The sequence below is a fragment of the Tachypleus tridentatus genome, chromosome 12 (genome assembly GCF_004210375.1).
Source record: "Tachypleus tridentatus isolate NWPU-2018 chromosome 12, ASM421037v1, whole genome shotgun sequence".
Classification (NCBI taxonomy): domain Eukaryota; kingdom Metazoa; phylum Arthropoda; class Merostomata; order Xiphosura; family Limulidae; genus Tachypleus; species Tachypleus tridentatus.
The window spans coordinates 114,689,228-114,712,488 of NC_134836.1; the positions used below are offsets into that span (position 1 = coordinate 114,689,228).

At 33.3% G+C, this 23,261-nt stretch overlaps 1 long non-coding RNA gene and 1 pseudogene across 2 annotated transcripts in view; both read right to left on the reverse strand.

The window, feature by feature from the left end:
• Nucleotides 1-1,698: 1,698 nt before the first annotated feature.
• LOC143234409 (cytochrome P450 4c3-like) overlaps nucleotides 1,699-23,261 on the reverse strand; it is an 85,359-nt pseudogene continuing 63,796 nt past the window's right edge. The window contains exons 10-11 of the transcript XR_013018643.1: nucleotides 5,149-5,328; nucleotides 1,699-2,241 (exon numbers count right to left, since the gene is read on the reverse strand). The product of XR_013018643.1 is annotated as a cytochrome P450 4c3-like (transcript). The remainder of the gene's footprint in view (nucleotides 2,242-5,148; nucleotides 5,329-23,261) is intronic.
• LOC143234414 (uncharacterized) lies at nucleotides 12,854-14,805 on the reverse strand. The gene is made up of 3 exons (XR_013018645.1): nucleotides 14,536-14,805; nucleotides 13,030-13,138; nucleotides 12,854-12,870 (listed from the first exon to the last, which is right to left on the reverse strand). It is a non-coding gene; the product is annotated as an uncharacterized LOC143234414 (long non-coding RNA).

Below are 23,261 nucleotides of genomic sequence, written 5' to 3' on the forward strand. Positions count from 1 at the left end.
CTACCCACTGCCAATTCTTGGGATACTCTTTTACCAACGAATATAAAATAGTTGTAATAGGCAAGAATCCTAAATTCATTTCAAATATTATACTATTTTTCTTTTGTTTATTACCCTAAGCTCTCGAAATTGCACAATATGTATTTCTTTTATATCAGTCGTGGTATCTTATACGTAGTCTGTTTTGATCTTAATAAAATCACTGAAGCAAATTTCATTGTGATGTGTATGTCACTTCAGACACAACATTTAGCTCATAGCTCTGTCATCTTTAACCAATTTGAGATCTAATTACAGTTTTGGGCTCAAAAGATCAAACCCTCTATATTGCCCAAACTCTCATAGATTAATTTATTGTAATATTGACTATCAAGTGCCGCGACTATTAACGATTCCCTCTTGTTAACCAATAGAATGAATGCACCCCGATACGGATAGTGTATGTTGACTATGAGAGAAAACTTGCTCAGCTGAGTGTGACCATGAGTGGCTGTGATAAAACCATCTGTTTACTTTCAGACAATAATTTTTATTTTTAATTTATCTTTCATAAGGTGAAGTCTTAATTTTAATTTTCAGAAAATAAAGTTTCAATTTTCTCTTTCAGAAAATAAACTTTCAATTTTAACTTTTAGAAAATATACTTTTTATTTTGTTACTTTAAAACAATGAATATCAACAGGATATTCCACGTCTTTAAAAATTCCAGATATAAATCTGACCCGTTGTGTTAATATTTGTATTAATGTGAGTTATGTGTGTTGTTGTTTTTTAAGGTGCATTTACCAGAGCGTCCAACAAAATCTCGATATGTCGTGGACCTTTTCAAAATGGATCAGCAGTAAGTTTATGAAGTTGCACGAGAGCGAACAATCTGGAGTTTGATTTCCTGTAGAGATGAGAACCATAGTGGTGATATCGATTGAGGTGAAACAATCTCCATGATTATGGAAAACTAGTTTTCATTTGAATCATAATCAACGAATAGCTGTGGTTTTCCTCAAAGAAATGTTTTGAACTATTGTTCATTCCTATACATAAATGATGCGACTTTTTTGCTATGTAATAGCAGTCCTTACAACTAGAGGACAGCAATGGTTCTTGTTCTCTTTTGTTTCTAGTGATTGTTTTCAGAAAAACAATCATTACTTTCTCATTACTTTCCCAACACAACATCCAACATCTTTCATGGGTATTCAGTTATATAAATTAACAAACGAAGTAATGGGGTCGTACATAAGGTTTGACAGAACATACATTCCTTGACTGAAACGCAATGATAACTTATTAGTGCCTATCACAGTGAAGTTTTGTCTGTTTGTTTTGGATTTCGCTCAATGCTGCTCGAGGGCTGTCTGCCATAGCTGTGTAAGACCAGAGGGAAGACATCTAGTCTTCTGCCATCTCTTGGTCTACTCTTTTACCAACGAATAGTGAGATTGACCATCACATTATAATGCTCCCACAGCTGAAAAAGCGAGCATGTTCGGTGCGACGATGATTCGAACCTACGACCCTCGGATCGTGAGTCGAGTGCCTTTACCACCTGGCCATGCCAGGGCCCAGCACAGATAGCCCTGCCAGAAATTTAAAACAAACTTAATTCTCACGATGATGATGACAAACACAGAATTCTCTAGCGCAGTAATATTTACACCCGTAATAAGTAATTTATATAAGATAAGAAGACTACATTACTATTCTAGTTATTACACTTTATTTCGTAAATATTACAATAAGTTCCGCACCTTAAGTAATTTTAAAACCACAAATACGAAAAGTTAATAAATCCATATTATATTATATTTTGAATTTTTAGCACTAACTAGAATATCTCATTATATAGAGTTTATACAAGAAATTCAACACAATATCTAAGTTCCGTTTACTTGTAGAAGGTAAGCTAACCCTACTTTTGGTAAATAGACATTGTTTTAACCGTAAACAATCTGAAACAACAAAAGAAAAAAGGCAAACAACCCATCACACACACAAAGTTCAGAATGAACTTAGTAAAATTTCTTCTTATACAGAGAGTAGTGATACCGATTTCTTTGTTTAATTCCTTTTTGGTTTACTCTCGTACCCGAGGTTCTATTCTCATCCGTAATCCTTGTTTAGGCCGAAGCACTAATTCTGCGTCGATTTTTATCTTGTCTCTTGGGTCCAAGGAAGTCACGTTGAAGTTGCGAAGAATATTTGCTATTACAACTTTCTCTTCCATCATTGCAAACTTTTGTCCTGTAAATATTTAAAATCCATAATTAATAAAAAATATTTCAAATATTTGTGCCTAAAATATTTTATATCAGTATATAAACCCTAAAGGGCTGGCGTAGTCGTAGGGTAATAAATTACTCTAGTAAATGTAGCCGAATAAATAAATAGGGTCATATCCTCATTCATGTTCAGAGTTTTCCTCACTAATCTACAATAATAATAGAATGCGCTCGTAATTTGCTATCTAAGAGAGACACGTATGCGTGCGCACTTGATTTTGAACGGATATAAATTACGGATAAATGTAAACATTATTCAGTATACATTTTGTACAATAACATGTACAATCTAACGTCAGATTGTACATTATACATTTATTTACTGATAGTACTTACGTTCGGTAAAGTTTAGTCTCAAGTAAAGCAAAACATAGACACAAATTATAGTCGGAGTTTATCTGTTTATTGGCCTGGCATGGCCAAGCGCGTAAGGCGTGCGACTCGTAATCCGAGGGTTGCGAGTTCGCGCCCGCGTCGCGCTAAACATGCTCGCCCTCCCAGCCGTGGGGGTGTATAATGTGACGGTCAATCCCACTATTCGTTGGTAAAAGAGTAGCCCAAGAGTTGGCGGTGGGTGGTGATGACTAGCTGCCTTCCCTCTAGTCTTACACTGCTAAATTAGGGACGGCTAGGACAGATAGCCCTCGAGTAGCTTTGTGCGAAATTCCAAAACAAACAAACAAACAAACAAATATCTGTTTATCAAACAGGGGTCGTACCCTCAACAAGAACGAGTGGATTCGCATATTTTAGTGTTTGCGATCAAAATTATTTTGCATTATTTTAGGAATTTTGTATTTAAAGTAATATTATTGTAATAAGATACTACTTTTATCGTAAGCATTTTTGCGGCTCTCTGCTAGAAGTGCATAATATAAACAAATAGGTTTTAATTTCATTAATTGCCATTCCACTTTCAATTATGATATATTTACTCATTATAACATTAATCTAAACGACTTTAGTGGCGGCCGATGTTTTATAAGTCAAAAAGTTTCACACATGTGTGGTTAGCCCAATTTTCAACCACATGGAACAAACATGTTCGGCGACGGAGATTCGAATTTGGAACTTTCATGTTACGAGTTTACCGCTTCTAACTACAAGGATATGCCAGACCCTATGAAGTAGTGAAAACCTACACTTACCTGTCTACATGATTCAATATGATAATTAAACCTACCTATATTATTGATTCTTAAATTTGGAAGTTGTTATGGTCTAAAATGAACACGCCGCTACAGTCAAGCTTCAACAACAAAACAAATGTGTTCACTATAACATTTAAAAATATATCCAATACTTACCAGAACAATGTCAATAAACAAATGCCAAACCAGGACTTTTCATACCTACATGAACAATTACCATAAATAAATCAATAATAATGGTTTTGTTTGTTTGTTTAGAATTAAGCACAAAGCTACACAATGGGCTATCTGTGCTCTGCCCGCTAGGGGTATCGAAACCCTGTTTTTAGTGTGTAAGTCCATAGACATTCGACTGTGCCACTTGGGGGCAATTATACTCGTTTACATTTGTTTGTTTGGAATTAAGCACAACGTTACACAGCGGGCTGTCTGTGCTCTGCCCACCACAAGTATCGAAACCCTGTTTCTAGCGGTGTGCGTCCGCAGACATGCCACTGGGGAGCAATAATAATGGAATCGGGAAAAATAAGTAGAAAAAACAACAACTAATCCCCCCACAAAAAATGCGGAAATTCAATATTACAGTGACGTCGAGTGACAAACAGCAAAGTTACATCTCATAATAACTATCTTGTGACACTCTCTCGATGAAGCTTCTGGCAGGGTGTATATTCACAGAGTAGATCACGAGAGTACATCCTCATGTGATCATAAATTTACATATTCTACTGTACGTCATTGCTACAGAATCTGATGTCAGTTTCATCATACACAAATATATATATTTACACAAAATACAGATAATTATGTAGAAAGTGAGTTAACGTTTTAATGCAACTTAAAATTCACAGACAAATTAAACGATAGAAGGAAACAATAACTGAGCAATTAACACAACCATAATCACAAAAAAATTAGAATTTGCTATCTCACAAGATATTGTATTACTCGTTTTATACATATGAACATCTGCTGTTAATTAAACGCAGTATACTGACCATGTTTCTCTTGTATTGAAAAATCTTCCCATGAAATAAAATATATTTGATTTGATTTGGATTTCGTGCAAAGCTAGACGAAAGCTGACTGCGCTATTTGTCCCTAATTTAGTAGTGTAAGACAAGAGTGAAAACAGCTAGTCATGACAACCCACCGCCAACTCTTGGGCTATTCTTTTACCAACGAATAGTGGGATTGAACGTCACATTATAATGCCCCCACGACTGAAAGGGAGAGCATGTTTGATGTGACAGGAATCCAAATCCATGACTCAGGTGGTTAAGGCACTCGTAATCCGAGGGTCGCGAGTTCGAATCCCCGTCACACCAAATATGTTCGCCCTTTAAGCTTGGAAGGCGTTATAATGTTTCGGTCAATCCCACTATTCGTTGGTGAAAGAGTAGTTCAAGAGTTGTTGGTGGGTGGTAATAACTAGCTAATTTCCCTTTACTCTCACACTGCTAAATTAGGAACGGCTAGTACAGATAGCCATTGTGTAGCTACGAGCAAAATTCTAAACAGATTATTGACAACTAAAACCGATTTCCTCACGTAAATGACGACTCAAATTATTTCATGTATATCCAAAAGCGAGAACCATTAGCAACACAACTTTTATGAATAAATGTTACGAAGCTACCAACACAGCTCGTACGGACTGGAGGTAATCAGTTGTTAGTCCTATTTACCATATATTGATAGCTGCAATCTATACTTACCAATACAGTTTCTAGGGCCAGCAGAGAAAGGAAGATAAGCGTATGGGTGACGCCCTGTTATATGCTGAGGTAGAAAACGATCCGGATCGTATGTTTCCGGGTTTGGAAATACGTCTGGGTTTCGGTGCAGCATATAAATATTCAAAAAACAAGTACTGCCTTGAGGTATATGATAGCCGTCTATTAAAAATAACAAAAACAAAAATAGCTCTACTTCCACAGAGTCCCCAAATGTGTTTTGTATCAAGAATAAATAAAACCAAAATTAAAAGTAACGAATATTTTATTTATTGCTTTTGAATTCATATATCTCGCTATATTGTAGATGCATAATTCTCCTCGTGATTCACGTCATTCGTACGTTTTACTAAAGAAACAACAGTACAAACTACAACGTTAAGCGTTCCTTATGTGATGTCTAAGTGGCCTTCGACCATATATCGGGAAAATAGTGATAAAGTTTAAAAATTTAACAAAGCAAAAACTTTTGACGTGATGATATAAACCTAAACATTTTAGATAAAAAAAATTGAAATAAATTTACCTACATTCTTATTTAGCCAATATTTAATTACTTTTAGCCAAGAAAAAAACCAGTAAAAACTTGTTATTGTGCTTGACTCCAAATAACTGACTTTTGTTTAGCATTCTTTATAAGACAAAATATTGTAACCACTTCTGCTGACCAATCATTAAGTGACCGTTGTTTAACAGCCAACACCTTTCTTATTAACGTTGAAACAACACATCGTATGATTGTTCACCAACCATACATCAGTTATGTATGAGGTTTAGAGTCCGTTTCACTTCACCACACAGTAATCTAAATTAATTTAGGTATGTGAATAATGTTCTGGAATTCCATAGAATTCAATAAGTTACCTTTTCAAATTCCCCTCTGGTGAAAAGGAAAAGAAATCTTCATATATGTAAAAACGGCTGATTTGGGTTGAGAAATTTTTTTATGTAGAGGAGCGAACATAAAAATATTGGCTAGAACTGGTGATACTGGGTTACCCATCCTTAGTTCATTTGTTTGTATATAGTTCTGGTTGTTGAACATGAAGTTTGTCTTGATCTATGAGGGTTGCTAATTGGTTGCTGGTAATGTCTATTGATGGGTTAGGATCTCGGATATAGAGTTCCAAGGCTATCTTGCAGGCTTCAGATTAGACTTGAAATTGAAAAAGTCTTTGATGAATGAGCTGGTTAATGTTACATATTTGGAGAATGCCCATGTTATGTATTTACCAAGATTGTAATTAAACGATTCATATGTGGACATTATTGGTCGTAATGGACAATCTGGTTTATGAGGTTTGGGGATGCCGTACAATATATTTGTGGTGTGCGTGAGTTGGTCTTGCGTAGGTAGGAATAAAGTGTTTTTGAAATTGTGTTGTTTTTTTTCATTTTTAGTGGTATTTTGTTTAGAATGTTCTTCATTTTTTTGGATGTATTCATACGTGTTCATTACGACTATAGCGTTTCCATTATCTGCTTTTAGAATTCTTATATTTTTGTCTTGTTTTAGCTTTTTAATGGAATTAATGTCTCATCTTGTAAGATTGTTTTTAGCTTTCTGTTTTGCGAAATTATGTTGACGGTTTTATAAGAAAATTCTTTGAATAAAATTGTTTAAGAAAGAAAGAAACAACTAATCCCTAACTTTGTAAAAATAAAACTATCAAAAAATTTTAATCAATGCACAAACATTATCCAAAATTTACAGAAAAACTACTTAAAGCCATGTTGAACACGAAATACAAAGAACTGCATGACTTACAAAAACAAAAAATGAATCTAGACCATCAACTGTCATGCTGCATTAAACCAGAGATTTACGAACTTAAACAACGAAACATAAACCAAATTAACACTAGGAGTGTCAGGGAGAAAAAGGTCTGCCACAATAAAAAACTAGAAAAACTAAGATGCAAACAACACAAGCAATTAACACAGCATTACATCCATCACTATACTGGTACAAATATGCTAACGACATGATTGCGAGAATCACATCTACAGAACTCACACTTAATTTTTTCATTCACATTAACTCTATACATTCCAATAGTAACTTCACATGTAAACAGGAAGAAAGCAATCAAATATCATATTTTAACCTAAAAATTACAAGAACCGATACACAATTTAAAACAGAAATCCACCGAAAAATCACCCTATATATTCCTAGGGACATGAAACAAAACTCAACATACCAATAAACCAAATAAACACAGCCATAAAACTATGCTCGCCGGATAAAATTAACGACGAATTACACAAAATAAAACAATACTTCATCAACATCAATAAGTTTCCTCCACAAACCGTAGTAAACATTATACGCACACACCTAGACATAAAGAAAAATCAACCAAAAAAGTAAATATATCCCACGAATTAAAAAATCATGAAACCATATACTGCTGCATACCATATATTCCCGACATCAGCAGAAAAATAACCAATATTTGTCAAAAACTAATAACAAAATATGACTTTCCGGTTAATACCAAAGTTATTCAAAAACCAGGCACAAAACTAAGGTCTATACTGTATAAAAACTACACTGACAAACACCACACCAACATTATTTATAAAATACAACGTGATAACTAACACGACTTCTATATTGGAGAAACAAGTAGAAAAATGGAAACCAGATTCAAAGAACACAAAAAGTCACCTTCACACGTTTTCAACACTTCAAATCAAATGAACACGACATAATCGTAGAAAACACCCAAATACTAAATAAAGAAACAAACATAAACAAACGCAAAATTAAAGAAGCCTTACTTATACAACAACTCAAGCCCAATACAAAGGAACACCATTATACCAATATTAATAAATATAATCAAACATACAAGCACGCCCTCTACATTCCTACACTCAGTAACACAACCCCTTTCAAACATGTGGTCAGAAATCGGTCAGTTACCTCTTTCTTTCTTTGTGAACATAACGATGACCGAAAAAGGTCGAAACGTTGTTCGCTCCTCTACATAAAAATTTTCTCAATCCAAACCAGCCATTTCTATACATATTTTTCTCTACAAGAGGGTTTTCTCGTCAATGAAAAGAAATCTTTATCATCTGTTCATAATTAAGCAACATTTAGCTCACGTTTCATTATTGTTAAAAAATAGACTCTTAATTGTTGTTAATTAACCAACACCTCATTACTATAAACCAAGTAGAAACCTCACTACGATTGGCCAATATCCAGTTACTGTACAGCAGGTAAAATCTCATTATGATTGGTCAAACAGCATTTCATTGTTGTTAACCTTGCAGTATGTAACAATTAATCCAAAACCACTGTTAGCTTTTCGTTAAATTAAAGAGAACTTGAACATGAATGTAACCGTGATAACTTATTAGTAGATGAATAGTAGATTTCTGGACTATATTCTCATGCGGTTTTATATGAATGGTAAGTCAGGCTGGTAATATTGTGAATTAGGTATAAACATGGGAAAGTAGGTTACAGAAACAAAACGGCTAAGTGAACAGTTTTGAATATACATGTAAATACATACATGCTACTGAATAAACACGTGGATAGACCTGTGTTATTGAATAAACGCGTGGATAAGTTTACGTTACTGAACACGCACGTGGATAAGTTTGCATCATTGAATAAAAACGTGGATAAATGTGTTATCGAATAAAATAACACTTTCCAACAGAAAGGTAGGACGACTGAAAGTAAATCTGGAGAGTAATTAAAAATGTAAGTCGGCAGTAGTGGGTGGATGAATAGAGAAAGGATCAAGGTTGGAATGGACAAAGTGAATATAAATTACAACGTTTTTACCTCAAACATGAACGTGTCCACTTCTTCACGAATGTCTTCCAGGGTTAAGCTGAGATCATTCAAATGATGGTTAATCATCAGGTCTAGCAAAGGTTGCCTCGTCTTCAATTTATTATCGTTACTATCATCCTGTTCATTACCAGAAGCTCGTATCACCAGTGTCTGGGCTTTACGATTATGAATGACCTAGAAAAAAGTGTCATCAAATTTATTAATTAAAACATTAGACCAGAAATCTCCTATTAACCATAATATCTTTATTCTATAGACGCTGCTTCAAATCTGCAATATACTCACATAAGTATGTTAAATAACTATGTTTAAAAGTCAGGATCGTATGTTTAATTTGTTTTAAAGTTTAAACTAACGGAATTAGATATCGTGTTGTTGTTTTTCACAACTATTCTGAATAAAAGCCTGAAACTATAGAAAACGTTGTCAATCGTTTATCATAATGAATAATATATGGACATAAAGGTAAAGTCTGAGTTGTGAAACATAACATTTCCATTTCACTTTCTTTTTTTCACGTTTTTTTCAGTAATCTGTTGTTCTTCCACAATCTTAACAAAACTCAAACTCATAGTTAATGAAGAAAGAAATTAATATGAAGGCTTGAGTACTTACTTATCATTTATTATTTGTACCATTAAGTCTATTGGGCTATTTGTGTAACTTTACCTAATTACCTACCGTTCTGGTAAAGTTGTGTAGTTCTGTTAAACCTTTTTTGAAACGACGCCCATAAGAAGATAGTGAAAATAATACCACAGGCCAAAGCCACGGTCGTATCATACGACACACGAATGTTTCACCAACCCTTTGTAAAGAAAAACGAAATTATTATCATACTATGCAATATTTACTGAATAGAAAACATTATCACGGGGTTTCACAACTAAGTTGTCATTTATACATTAATTTTACAGCGTGTTCTTTTAGCTTCACTGCGAGTGTGGCTTAAGATTCAGTTTGTTCGTTGTTCTATTATTGAAGTTACTAGGCTAAGCCTAAAACCTTAAAGAAATTGCGACGAATTAAGCATAAATCGTTCGTTGTTCTCGTAAAAAATAAAACAAATACTGTACCTACTTAAGTTTAACTTGTTTATTTTTCTATAACATAAATATAGCAATATCTCTACAACATCTGCTTAAACTAATATTCGTCAAACGTATATATAAACCTCAGCAGTTTCGTAATTCGTCTTATTTTTCTCGTCAATAAATCCTGTCATGTTAAAACTCTGGCGTTGTAAAAATAAAGGTTAGGGCCATTGCCAATAACCGGGAATTCATTATATTTCTTTCCTTCAAGTATGTCAAGCGATGCCCACTGATGGGATAGAAAGAGGGCTGGGAAGTTTAGTTATCACACCGTCGATACCGATGAAGAGATTCCACCAAAGGTTTTTGATAACTTTAACTTGATCATAATAATTTGGAAAAAAAGTTTGTTTACGGTATCTTTAAACATCTTGCATATTGCAAACTGCACAAAAACCTCTTACACGGAGAAATATGAGCATGAAATATCCCACAAAACTAATAAACAATGTTTCCACTACTTGTATCTCTTCTTTTCCATTTTTGTTTTACTTCTGTATCAGAAACTGGGGACTCCTGACCCTGCGTCCAACTACTAGTCCGTTTCTGAATAGTCCAAGTAAGGAACAGAAACGTAAGGAAAACACGATAAAAATTATTTTAGTAATGCTGTATTTTTCCACAGTTCTTTGGTATTTTTAGTAATATCAACACGTACATTAAACAAACGAGTAAAGGACAATATATTGGATGGGTGTGTTTTTCTTACAGCAAAGTCACATCGAACTATCTCCTGAGCCCACCGAGAGGAATCGAACCCCTGATTTTGTCAGTGTAAATTAGTAGACTTACCGCTGTATTAGCGGGGGGCAGGGTTGGATGTGATAATATTTTAAAAATCTACATACAAAATCAACATGTATTTTTTTTACACTTAAATTGTTTTTATTGTTCCTACATTACAATAGTTGGGAGTGTGATATATCCCAAAAAGTGACTTACTTTTCGATCTCTAGTAAATTTCTGTTTTGTATTATTACGTTTTACTTATATTTACTAAAGTTTACTTCATTTTCACTTGACAGTTTACTTTTATTGTACCATTTCCTTTGAATCCAACAAAACTATAGAAAAATGAAATATATGCTTACTCGTACAAAGATTTCAAATAGGACGAGTCTGTATTTTCTTGGGTACAAATCTTTATCCCCATTGCACTTTCTGAAATATAGTTGAATTTTTTATAGACGAATAATTATCATCAATTGTTTTATAATGTCTAGAGTAATTTGTATCAAAGACTGTCCGACGACTTTCTTTTTTTTTCAAAAAACATTTGTGACGAAATTTTTATTTTTTGTTAACATTGACTTTACCGGTAGAAAAGACTTTCAAATTTACAAGAATGTCACAGTTAAAATCAGTTTATAGGTTTATTCTCTTCTAAAATACGTAACAGGTTTTTCAGATATAAGTGGTTTGGTTTTTTCTTACTTTCGCGAAAAGTACTCGTGTAACTTGGCGCGAAATTAAAAATAAACCAAATCCGAAGTGGGAAAATGAAAGCTCACCGCAAATTATGTCCAACGTACAAAGAGTAACATATTTAGCTATGTCCACCCATTTCTCGCTCTGCGCTTGTCTCAACTTTTCCACTAAGATTTGGCTCTGTTCGTTGAACATTGGAATGAAGTCTTCAAGAATTCGGAAGTGAAATGCAGGAGTTACCAACTTTCGTCTTCTTCTCCATTTACTCCCGAAACTATGTAACAAATACGATAAACATTTTAATATATATATATATATATATATTAAAAGTATGTCGATATGATACGACTATTCCATCGTGAAGACGTGATACGACAATATCGATTCAACGTCCAATACGATCAGTGTTTCTTCACGAAAGAAGTTTTCAGTCAACAATACAAGTCGTGTATACAGTAAAAAATCAAAAGTACAATTTACGTATTAGAAATTAACCCTTTTTTGTATTTGACATCAAAGTATTTATCCAAATTAGTTTTCATAGTAAGTATTTTTTATTTGAAATTTATCATGTAGGTTTAATTATCCCTAATTTTTAAAATCATCTTTAAATTCCCCAAAATGTGTTGAAATCCTCCTATAAAACAAAACATAGAACGTCCACAGACGTAGAAACTATGAGTTAGCTGAATAACACGCTGTATAAAACACATAATTAAACATTTGTTATTCCTGTGTTCGTATTTTAAAACCAAAGAAATATTATGGATGGTAGCATTGTATTTGGCTGGTCTAAACACAAATAATAATAGGCATTGAATCCCATTCTACTAAAATAAAATATTAATAATGTATGTTAATTTATAAAAACCTAGCTATTGTTGTCTTTGTTATTTGTCATAATTAATGTATTTTTGCAAGAAATGTCTTTTGAATGTCAGAAAAAAACACTAAAAAACTATTCAGTGGTTATCTGCGAAATGTATTATAAAGTTATTTTTTACCATATTTACACAATGGTATCATTTTAAAATAATTACATATTTCTATATGTGTGCGTATATTTATTCTAAACAATCAAACTTATTTATAATCGCTTACATGTACTGTTTCTGTCAGTCTTTAAAGTATAACTCGTGTATGTATTATCTTCTTGGGTCTATATAAATCTGGGGTAAATGCATTCACAATAAAACTGAAAAATGTTATGAGCTGGGAATGTTTGGTGTCCCCGTAGAAATAGTAGTTTTAAGGCCGTGATTTTATTAATTACCTTGTCAACAATCCTGATCCCAGCCATGGATGCAAAAAAGAATATTCAGTTGATTTTTCTAATATTGTGGAACTTCTGAAAATCACCTTAAATAAAAAAATCCATCGTATATTACATCAGTTCCACCCACTGATTATAATGTCTTATTTTGTAACAACAGTTTTTAGTTTCTTAATATTAATATTTTGCTTATACCTTATATGTGTGAGGTAATGTTGGAATGAATGCGATGTTTGGTTACTTACCTTTATAGTTTTGGGTTTAAAAAACGCTACAGAAGGTCGAATCTTATTCCAGAATCGATATATCCTTTCCTTGTGAAACAATCGAACCCACAAGTGACTTGGAACAATACTAAATAAAGTAAATATGAATCGTCAGTACGGGATGTTTAGGAATTGTTTATCAACGTTTTTCATGCACCCTTATTTAATATAAAAACTTTCTCCAAAATTGGTTCCGTATGAAATGAAATTTGGAAACCTTCATATTTCTTTTAGTAATACAGAAACCTTTCAGGTGTGTGACGTAACAATTTATTTGTTGTTATTAGCTTTGCAATATTTTACTAAAAACCGGCGGCACATTAATTTACAATGATTGTTTATTTGTTTTTTTTATTTTTGAATTTCGCTCAAAGTCACACGAGGATTATCTGCGCTAGCCGTTCTTAACTTAACAGTGTGATCACCTTTATTCACGGATATTATAGTAGATATACGACCTTATTTATAAAGGTACTTAGACAGCAAGACATGCATTACATTTCAATACGAACTCGGTTGGAAAGCTCGATCACACTTTCCTTCTGAGATTTTAAGTCTTAAGGACATGCGGGGTAAGGTTCAAACAACATCTAACTTCTTTTAAAACAAAAATATGGACGGTAAAATAAAAATATTTTAATTTCGAATATAACAGGATTAAAAACATGTAACACATTTCAACGTGGTTCCTTTTAAAGACGTTCCCACGTAATTAAAGAGCAGTATTTATGAATAAATGTGGTACGTGATCATGTCTCACTGTCACAGACGAACACTGCAGATAAATAAATATACCACCTTATATCCAGCTGTTTCAAACTTTATTTATTGCAACGTGACATCATGAGTCAAATTCATAAACAGTAAATCAATTTTGTTTTCAACATGCACGTGTGATATTTGTATATTAAAATATTCTCTTTAGTTGTAGATGTTAAACACTTTCCTTATCAAAGGCTAGTTCGAATTGTTTTTTTAATCAAAATGCAGAAAGCACAACTGTATAAGCTTTATAAATATAATAGCAATTGTTGTTTCATGTCACACTTGTATCCACTTACGTTTAACAACTTATATTAGTAATAACCCATAAAAAACTAGTATTTATTTACGAACAGAAAAAAACTCATAATGTTCATTAAAAGTCCATAACGAACGTATCGGATAGAATAAATAAAAAAACAAATGTCATATCTCAAGTAGTTTATATTCGTCATGAAAAATGGTTTCCACACTTCAGTCAGCACTAAAAACTTTAAAAATGATTAAAACAAAAATTCCCAACGAACTGGGTTATGAACCGCCTGTATTTTCGATACGCAATATGTGCCAGACTAGTGCGTCGTGGCGCATGTTCGCAACATGAGGGGAACGTCAATTCAATTACACTAATAAGTCTCTTAAGGATTACTTAGTTAATGTTCTAAACAGAAAACACACTAAAATAATACGTTATAAATGCCTTAGAGCTCTAAGTCTACTTACTCAAGTTGATGTTATCTATCGTTCTGGCATCCTTATGTCGCATGACCAATGACGCGTTACCAATGAATGGGTTTCGGAAGTCAATTCCTGGGAGTTTATTGATTGTGTTTCTCACCTTATACCATCTTATCCAAGATGGTATGAACGTAAGAACAAAAGATAGACAAAGTAAAAATATGGTGACGTACCAGTCATTCAAGTATCTAGGAACGCTGCCTAAAATCATGGTTAATTCTTTCATGGGCGACATTTTGTGTTCACTCTCGAGAAAAGGTCGGATACATCTGGCGATTAAAGTCACGAGCAGAAATGTTTAGGTTGTTAAAGTATCTCGCTACGTTCTCAGTTTACATTCATCCCACACGGTACCTGTACACTGACGAACAGATGGGATTAGGGTTTATTAATGTAGATAGACTAGGAATCAGCGTAGGAAATCCAAGGTTAAAAAAATAACTTATCATTACAAATATATTAAAAAATAAGCAGTGTCCTTAGTTATAATTTATATTTATCGTATTTCCTGGCGAGAATTTGTTGAAGGACATACCAGCATGTATATGTATATATATGACAAATGGAGATAAGCAGCTTGCACTTCAAATGTGTACAGTCTATATCGTTGAGATGCTGGAACTATGATAATAATGTTCTAAGGTATTTATAACTTTTGTGATAAGTGAGTTGAGGTGATCTGAAATTGTGACTACAGCTTTTGACAAGTATTGCTGTGACAAGTGCATTTATAGATGTCAGAGACTATGAAATAACACATGAAAGGGTTGATGACATATGAAAGTCGATATATAACCCAAAGTAAAGACATTAAAGACAGATTGATTATTTGGAGGTAGGATAACAGTGTTTAAAAGTGGACAAAGACTGTGAGAATAACCACTGAAGGTGGAAGGTTTGTTTGATTTGAATTTCGGTCAAAGCTAGACAAGGGCTTTCTGCGCTAGCTGTATGTTTAGGTTTTGATACTGTTATTACTTTAATGATACTTTTTTGTTTGTAACTTTATTGGGTGTCTTTTATCTTTTATTAATAAATTCTATAAATGAAACGTTTTTCTTAAACGCGCATAAAAATTACTTATCCATCAGTACGACGTTTCCTAGTTAAAGGTTACTTTTGCAGCATATATTTTCAAAATATACCGAACGTATTAGGTTACTACCTAATCATAGCGATCATGATAACTGTTTAACTTATTCGTAGTAACATTTTAGCCTTTCCAACATGTACGTCATTTCCTGCTCATCACGAAAGCGAGGGCAATTTGCCACTAACAAAGGACGATGTGTAGTTGCTTCCCTCACTTGACTTCTAGAATATCCTTCTTAAAAGGACTCTGGAAGAAAATACAACTGTGTAAAACCAGGAGATAAAACCTATATTAACACATTTTCTGTGAAAGAAATGTTACTTTTTTTCTCAACATAAATAATGTTTAACATTGGTGTAAGTGTGTTCCAACATGGTAAATTACAAAGATGAATCACCTGGAGGCACATTTGTCAATCATTAAGTTATATAATCCCACTGCGTCAGCGAAAGATTTATGAATTTACAGGGTTGTAATTCGGGGTTCGATCTGCCGGTGGATAGCGCGTATTTAGCATTGCGTGGCGCAAAAAATTCGATGTTCGATTCCCCTTGTGGAAAAAGCGTATCTAGCATTATGTAGCTTTGCGCTGAGAATAAACTATGTCTAAATTCTACTTGCCTAATTAATGATGTATTTTCTGATAAATCAACAGGCCCCAAAACCTTGGCGATGCAACATGTGGCTTCTACATCTCTGTGAATTATGATATTTGAATATCTACACATTTTTATTATTTTAAATTTACTATTTTTCTGTCGATTGAACAGTTTTCTTTATTAGTTTTCTTTTATAATCTATTTCTTCTTCGTTTCCTGCTCGTGTGTTTTCTTGGATATTGTTATATTCTACACCGAATGTGTAATTTCCTAGTTGTATGAATATGGTCTTGAAGAAATTGGTTTGGTTTGAATTTAGCAGTGAATGACTATAAAAAAGGCAGCTAGCCATCATCACCCACCGCCAACTCTTCAGCTTTCTTTGGCGTCACTCTATTTACTAAACGTCAAATAACGTCATAAAGTGGTTCTAAAAGATACCGTTCAACCGCATCTTTATACAAGCTATAAGTGTCACTTGATTTGATTTACATATTCAAAATCATTTTATCATAAAGTATGCTACACTTTGTATAAATAAAATGATATACATATTTTTGAAAAATTAGCAAAAACGAGACCGACACAGAAAAATTCGTGGCCGTGTTCATCCAGTGTCAGGACCACAAGGTGATGTAGTATTACCTGAAGACGAAGAAGATATTCGAACTTCTATTCGGAGGGTAAGGAATAAAAGAAACTCATTTGCCTTTAGTTACTTTTCATTCTCAATGAAAAAATTCACAATTTTTGTTGAATTTGAAAAGTGAGATTAGGAATGAAACATAACTAACACTTCGTGGTTTATTAGGCATTATTTTACTGTGTGTAAAAGACTATAGGAGTTGACATCAACAAATCAAAATTGAGTCTAACCTCCGATCACGAAACCTGAAATAAACAGGATAAATAACCGCATGAGATTGTTCCAATTCTAACTAAAAATTAGTTAGACAAACCTGTAGCGTGAGGATATGTAACTTGTATAGGACATGAACATCTTCTGACAATATTGAATTAAAATAATAAAATTGTAACGTGTACAGTATCAGACTGCAGAGCCTAAAATATACGATTTTATTATCTCTTTCAGTGACGTGAACCATGATAAAGGTGACACCTGCAATATGAAGTCCCAGTTTCAGCGTTTTTATGAATATTTTTCAATAGACTGTTTCACATACAGCTTAAAATAATGAATATATCATGACCATCAGCAAAACGCCATCAACCAAAAAAACATATATTCAATCCTAAGCCTCAGGTATGAAACTGTTACAGTCATCTTCACGTCCGAGAGATCGTCGACCTCTCCTGAAGATGCAACGAATGACAAAATTTATGTAATGAATTATTATTTAGCTGTTTCCTTTGTATAAAGAAACTCTGTTGTTATCTTAGACTGTCGTTTTCACACAGTCGTTGTATCCTAAACTACATGTAAATAAAGAACTGGATTAGTATCTGATATAACTATCGCAACAAGATAATTATTTTCATGGAGAACGGATTTTGTTTTATTTCCGTTGCAAAATGTGACGAAATCGTAAACTGTCGTGATTTTCTTTGTAGTTTATATTTTTGTTATGGTTCTAAAATAATCATAAACTAGTTAACAAATTGTAAATGTATCGAAATATAACTAAAATTACCTCAAAAATATCAGGTTAGGCCCACCGACACAACTTTTTTTTCATGTGGAAGTTGTAATGGTGTTTGCTTTCTGAAAGTATAAAAACACACAAGTATTTATTTTCGATATCAACATAATGTCACGTACTATTGACAGATTACAATATTATATTCAACTGAATGTATTCTCGTGCGTTACGTGTTGATGAAATTTCAAAGTTTATTGTTGTACAAACAATGGGTCTTGAGTTCATTGAAATAAATTTTGATGTACCAAACTTCGACATGTTACTTTTCTTATTTTTCTAGGTTTGATGAAGAAATTTAAACACATAAATAGAAAAGGATAAACCTGATAGTTCAACTACTGTTTAATTGCATGCTAAGATATTAACTGTACGTGTATATCTTAAGTTATTCTATACACACTTTCTGTCAGCGGTTACTTGATAGTTTTTAGAGCGAAGCCGCATCGAGCTAGCTTTTTTGTTCACTACAAGAACCAAACTACGAATTTCAGCATTTTAAGCTTCAGACCTACCAATCGGAGGACTTCTATCAGTAAATTCTTTGATTTCATATCGTATACAGCCACCTACAAAAGATGGCGCCACTTTTATCCTTACTTTCAGTGTAGTAATGAAGTAAATTTATATGCAAAAACGGCTCGTATGAAGTAAATATAATGCACGTGTTATGAGGATATAATTTCATTCTTCTTATATCGCTCGTGAGACAGCTTTAGATTCACGCGATGTGCATCAGAAAATCGATATAAATTCTACCAGTTAGAGAATAAACCATATCTTACCAATTCATTATTTCAACTCAGGATTATCATTAGAAAATCACGAGCACGTCCTTCAGTTGAAAATAAGCGAGCATATTCGGTGATGAAGATTCAAAGCCGTGATCAGGTTAGGAGTCGAACGCCTTTACCTCCAGGCCAGGAATGAAAAAAAGAGAAACAGAAAAATTGCGAGCCAAAAAATTTGCCATTTCCGTAATGCTGTCATCGACAAAAATAAACAAGGAATGGATTTATATAGCAGTTCAGTTAGTACTGTTCATATACGAAGACTTGACTTAGCTAGTTATTTTTAACGAAAATTGTTCATAAGAAAATAAACTGATTTAACCATCAATTTGTTTTACACTGTAGTGAGTCTGGTCAGAAAAAAAAGATTTCGAAGGGAAGAGGGCAGACGGATTTGAATAGACTGGAGTATTTCCAGAGACAAACGTAAAGACACTGAATGAGATAACGCGAAAACGAAGTGTTGAATTATTTTCCAAGAGAACAATACCAGAATTTGTTAGCACTAATGTGGAAGAACCATGACTGCAAAAAATCGATAAAGAATTATATCGTGAATAATACTGCGTGTGGCTTTTCTTACAGCAAAGCCACATCTTCTGAGTCCACCGAAGGGAATCTAACTCCTAATTTTAGCGTTTAAATCTGTAGGCTTACTGCTGTACCAGCGGAGAACGAAAATAATATTATCGAATAGTGAAACGTAGAATTGGAATAGTGAAGAAAACTAATGGAATAATAATAAACTTATAAAGATTGGAACCAATTGTATAAAAGTATTATTGATTTGAACGATAGCAACAGAAAAACCTGGAAGAGTATTATTTTGAAGCCAATATCGCACAAGTATGCGAGAAATTCAAAAACAAACAAACAATAAATGAAATTATCAAAATGAAAATAATTCTCTATAAAAATAATTACCAAACTAAATGGGAAGACCATAACGCTTTTCAAACCGTAATTGAAGATTATACTTAAAACCGTCAGTTTTTTTGTCTTGAATTTCACATGAAGCTACAGGAGGGCTGTCTTCGCTAACCATGCCTAATTTACTATAGTAAGACTAGAGGGAAGGCAGCTAGTCACCACTACCCACTGCCAATTCTTGGGATACTCTTTTTACCAACGAATATAAAATAGTTGTAATAGGCACGAGTCCGAAATTTATTTCAAATATTACACTATTTTTTCTTTTGTTTATTACCCTAAGTTGTCCAAATTGCACAATATGTATTTCTTTTATATCAGTCGTGGTATCTTATACGTAGTCTATTTTGATCTTAATAAAATTACTGTAGCAAATTTCATTGTGATGTGTATGTCACTTCAGACACAACATTTAGCTCATAGCTCTGTCATCTTTTAACCAATTTGAGATCTAATTACAGTTTTGGGCTCAAGAGATCTAACCCTTTATATTGCCCAAACTCTAATAAATTAATTTATTGTAATCCTGACTATCAAGTGCCGCGACTATTAACGATTCCCTCTTGTTAACCAATAGAATGAATGTACCCCGGATACGGATAGTGTATGTTGACTATGAGAGAAAACTTGCTCAGCTGAGTGCGACCCTGAGTGGCAGTGATAAAACCATCTGTTTACTTTCAGACAATAATTTTTATTTTTAATTTAAGTTTCATAAGGTGAAGTTTTAATTTTAACTTCTAGAAAATAAATTTTTAATTTTAATTTTCAGAAAATAAAGTTTCCATTTTAACTTTTAGAAAATATACTTTTTATTTTGTTACTTTAAAACAATGAATATCAACAGGATATTCCACGTCTTTAAAAATTCCAGATATAAATCTGACCCGTTGTGTTAATATTTGTATTAATGTGAGACTTGTTTGTTGTTGTTGTTTTTTAAGGTGCATTTACCAGAGCGTCCAACAAAATCTCGATATGTCGTGGACCTTTTCAAAATGGATCAGCAGTAAGTTTATGAAGTTGCACGAGGGCGAACAATCTGGAGTTTGATTTCCTGTAGACATGAAAGCCATAATGGTGATATCGATTGAGGTGAAACAATCTCCATGATTATGGAAAACTAGTTTTCATTTGAATCATAATCAACGAATAGCTGTGGTTTTCCTCAAAGAAATGTTTTGAACTATTGTTCATTCCTATACATAAATGATGCGACTTTTTTGCTATGTAATAGCAGTCCTTACAACTAGAGGGCAGCGATTGTTTTGCTCTCTTTTGTTTCTGGTGATTGTTTTCAGAAAAGCTTGTCATTACTTTCCCAATACAACATCGAACATCTTTCATTGGTATCTTTCTAGCGCAGTAATATTTACACCCGTAATAAGTAATTTATATAAGATAAGAAGACTACATTACTATTCTAGTTATTACACTTTATTTCGTATATATTACAATAAGTTCCGCACCTTAAGTAATTTTAAAACCACAAATACGAAAAGTTAATAAATCCATATTATATTATATTTTGAATTTTTAGCACTAACTAGAATATCTCATTATATAGAGTTTATAAAATAAATTCAACACAATATCTAAGTTCCGTTTACTTGTAGAAGGTAAGCTAACCCTACTTTTGGTAAATAGACATTGTTTTAACCGTAAACAATCTGAAACAACAAAAAGAAAAAGGCAAACAACCCATCACACACACAAAAGTTCAGAATGAACTTAGTAAAATTTCTTCTTATACAGAGAGTAGTGATACCGATTTCTTTGTTTAATTCCTTTTTGGTTTACTCTCGTACCCGAGGTTCTATTCTTATCCGTAATCCTTGTTTAGGCCGAAGCACCAATTCTGCGTCGATTTTTATCTTGTCTCTTGGGTCCAAGGAAGTCACGTTGAAGTTGCGAAGAATATTTGCTATTACAACTTTCTCTTCCATCATTGCAAACTTTTGTCCTGTAAATATTTAAAATCCATAATTAATAAAAAATATTTCAAATATTTGTGTCTAAAATATTTTATATCAGTATATAAAACCTAAAGGGCTGGCGTAGTCGTAGGGTAATGAATTACTCTAGTAAATGTAGACAAATAAATAAATATGGTCATATCCTCATTCATGTTCAGAGTTTTCCTCGCTAATCTACAACAATAATAGAATGCGCTCGTAATTTGCTATCTATAATAGACACGTATGCGTGCGCACTTGATTTTGAACGGATATAAATAACGGATAAATATAAACATTATTCAGTATACATTTTGTACAATCACATATTAAAAACCTACAACTTTTTTTTAATGTCTAACGTCAGATCGTACATTATACATTTATTTACTGATAGTACTTACGTTCGGTAAAGTTTAGTCCTTAGTAAAGCAAAACATAGACACAAATTATAGTCGGAGTTTATCTGTTTATCAAACACGGGTCGTACCCTCAACAAGAACGAGTGGATTCGCATATTTTAGTGTTTGCGATCAAAATTATTTTGCATTATTTTAGGAATTTTGTATTTAAAGTAATATTATTGTAATAAGATACTGCTTTTACCGTAAACATTTTGCGGCTCTGCTGGAAGTACATAATAAAAACAAATAGGTTTTAATTTCATTAATTGTCATTACACTTTCAATTATGATATATTTACTCATTATAACATTAATCTAAACTACTTTGGTGCCGGCCGATGTTTAATAAGCCAAGAAGTTTCACACATGTGTGGTTAGCCCAATTATCAACCACATGAAACAAGCATGTTCGGCGACGGAGATTCGAATTTGGAACTTTCACGTTACGAGTTTACCGCTTCTAACTACAAGGATATGCCAGACCCTATGAAGTAGTGAAAACCTACACTTACCTGTCTACATGATTAAATATGATAATTAAACCTACCCATATTATTCGTTCTTAAATTTGGAAGTTGTTATGGTCTAAAATGAAAACGCCGTTACAGTCAAGCTTCAACAACAAAACAAATGTGTTCACTATAACATTTAAAAATGTATCCAATACTTATCAGAACAATGTCAATAAACAAATGCCAAACCAGGACTTTTCATACCTACATGAACAATTACCATAAATAAATCAATAATAATGGTTTTGTTTGTTTGTTTAGAATTAAGCACAAAGCTACACAATGGGCTATCTGTGCTCTACCCGCTAGGGGTATCGAAACCCTCTTTTTAGTGTGTAAGTCCATAGACATTCGACTGTGCCACTTGGGGGCAAATATACTCGTTTACATTTGTTTGTTTGGGATTAAGCGCAACGTTACACAGCGGGCTGTCTGTGCTCTGCCCACCACAAATATCGAAACCCTGTTTCTAGTGGTGTGCGTCCGCAGACATGCCACTGGGGAGCAAAAATAATGGAACCGGGAAAAATAAGTAGAAAAAACAACAACTAATCCCCCCACAAAAAATGTGGTAATTCAATATTACAGTGACGTCGAGTGACAAACAGCAAAGTTACATCTCATAATAACTATCTTGTGACACTCTCTCGATGAAGCTTCTGGCAGGGTGTATATTCACAGAGTAGATCACGAGAGTACATCCTCATGTGATCATAAATTTACATATTCTACTGTACGTCATTGCTACGGAATCTGATGTCAGTTTCAT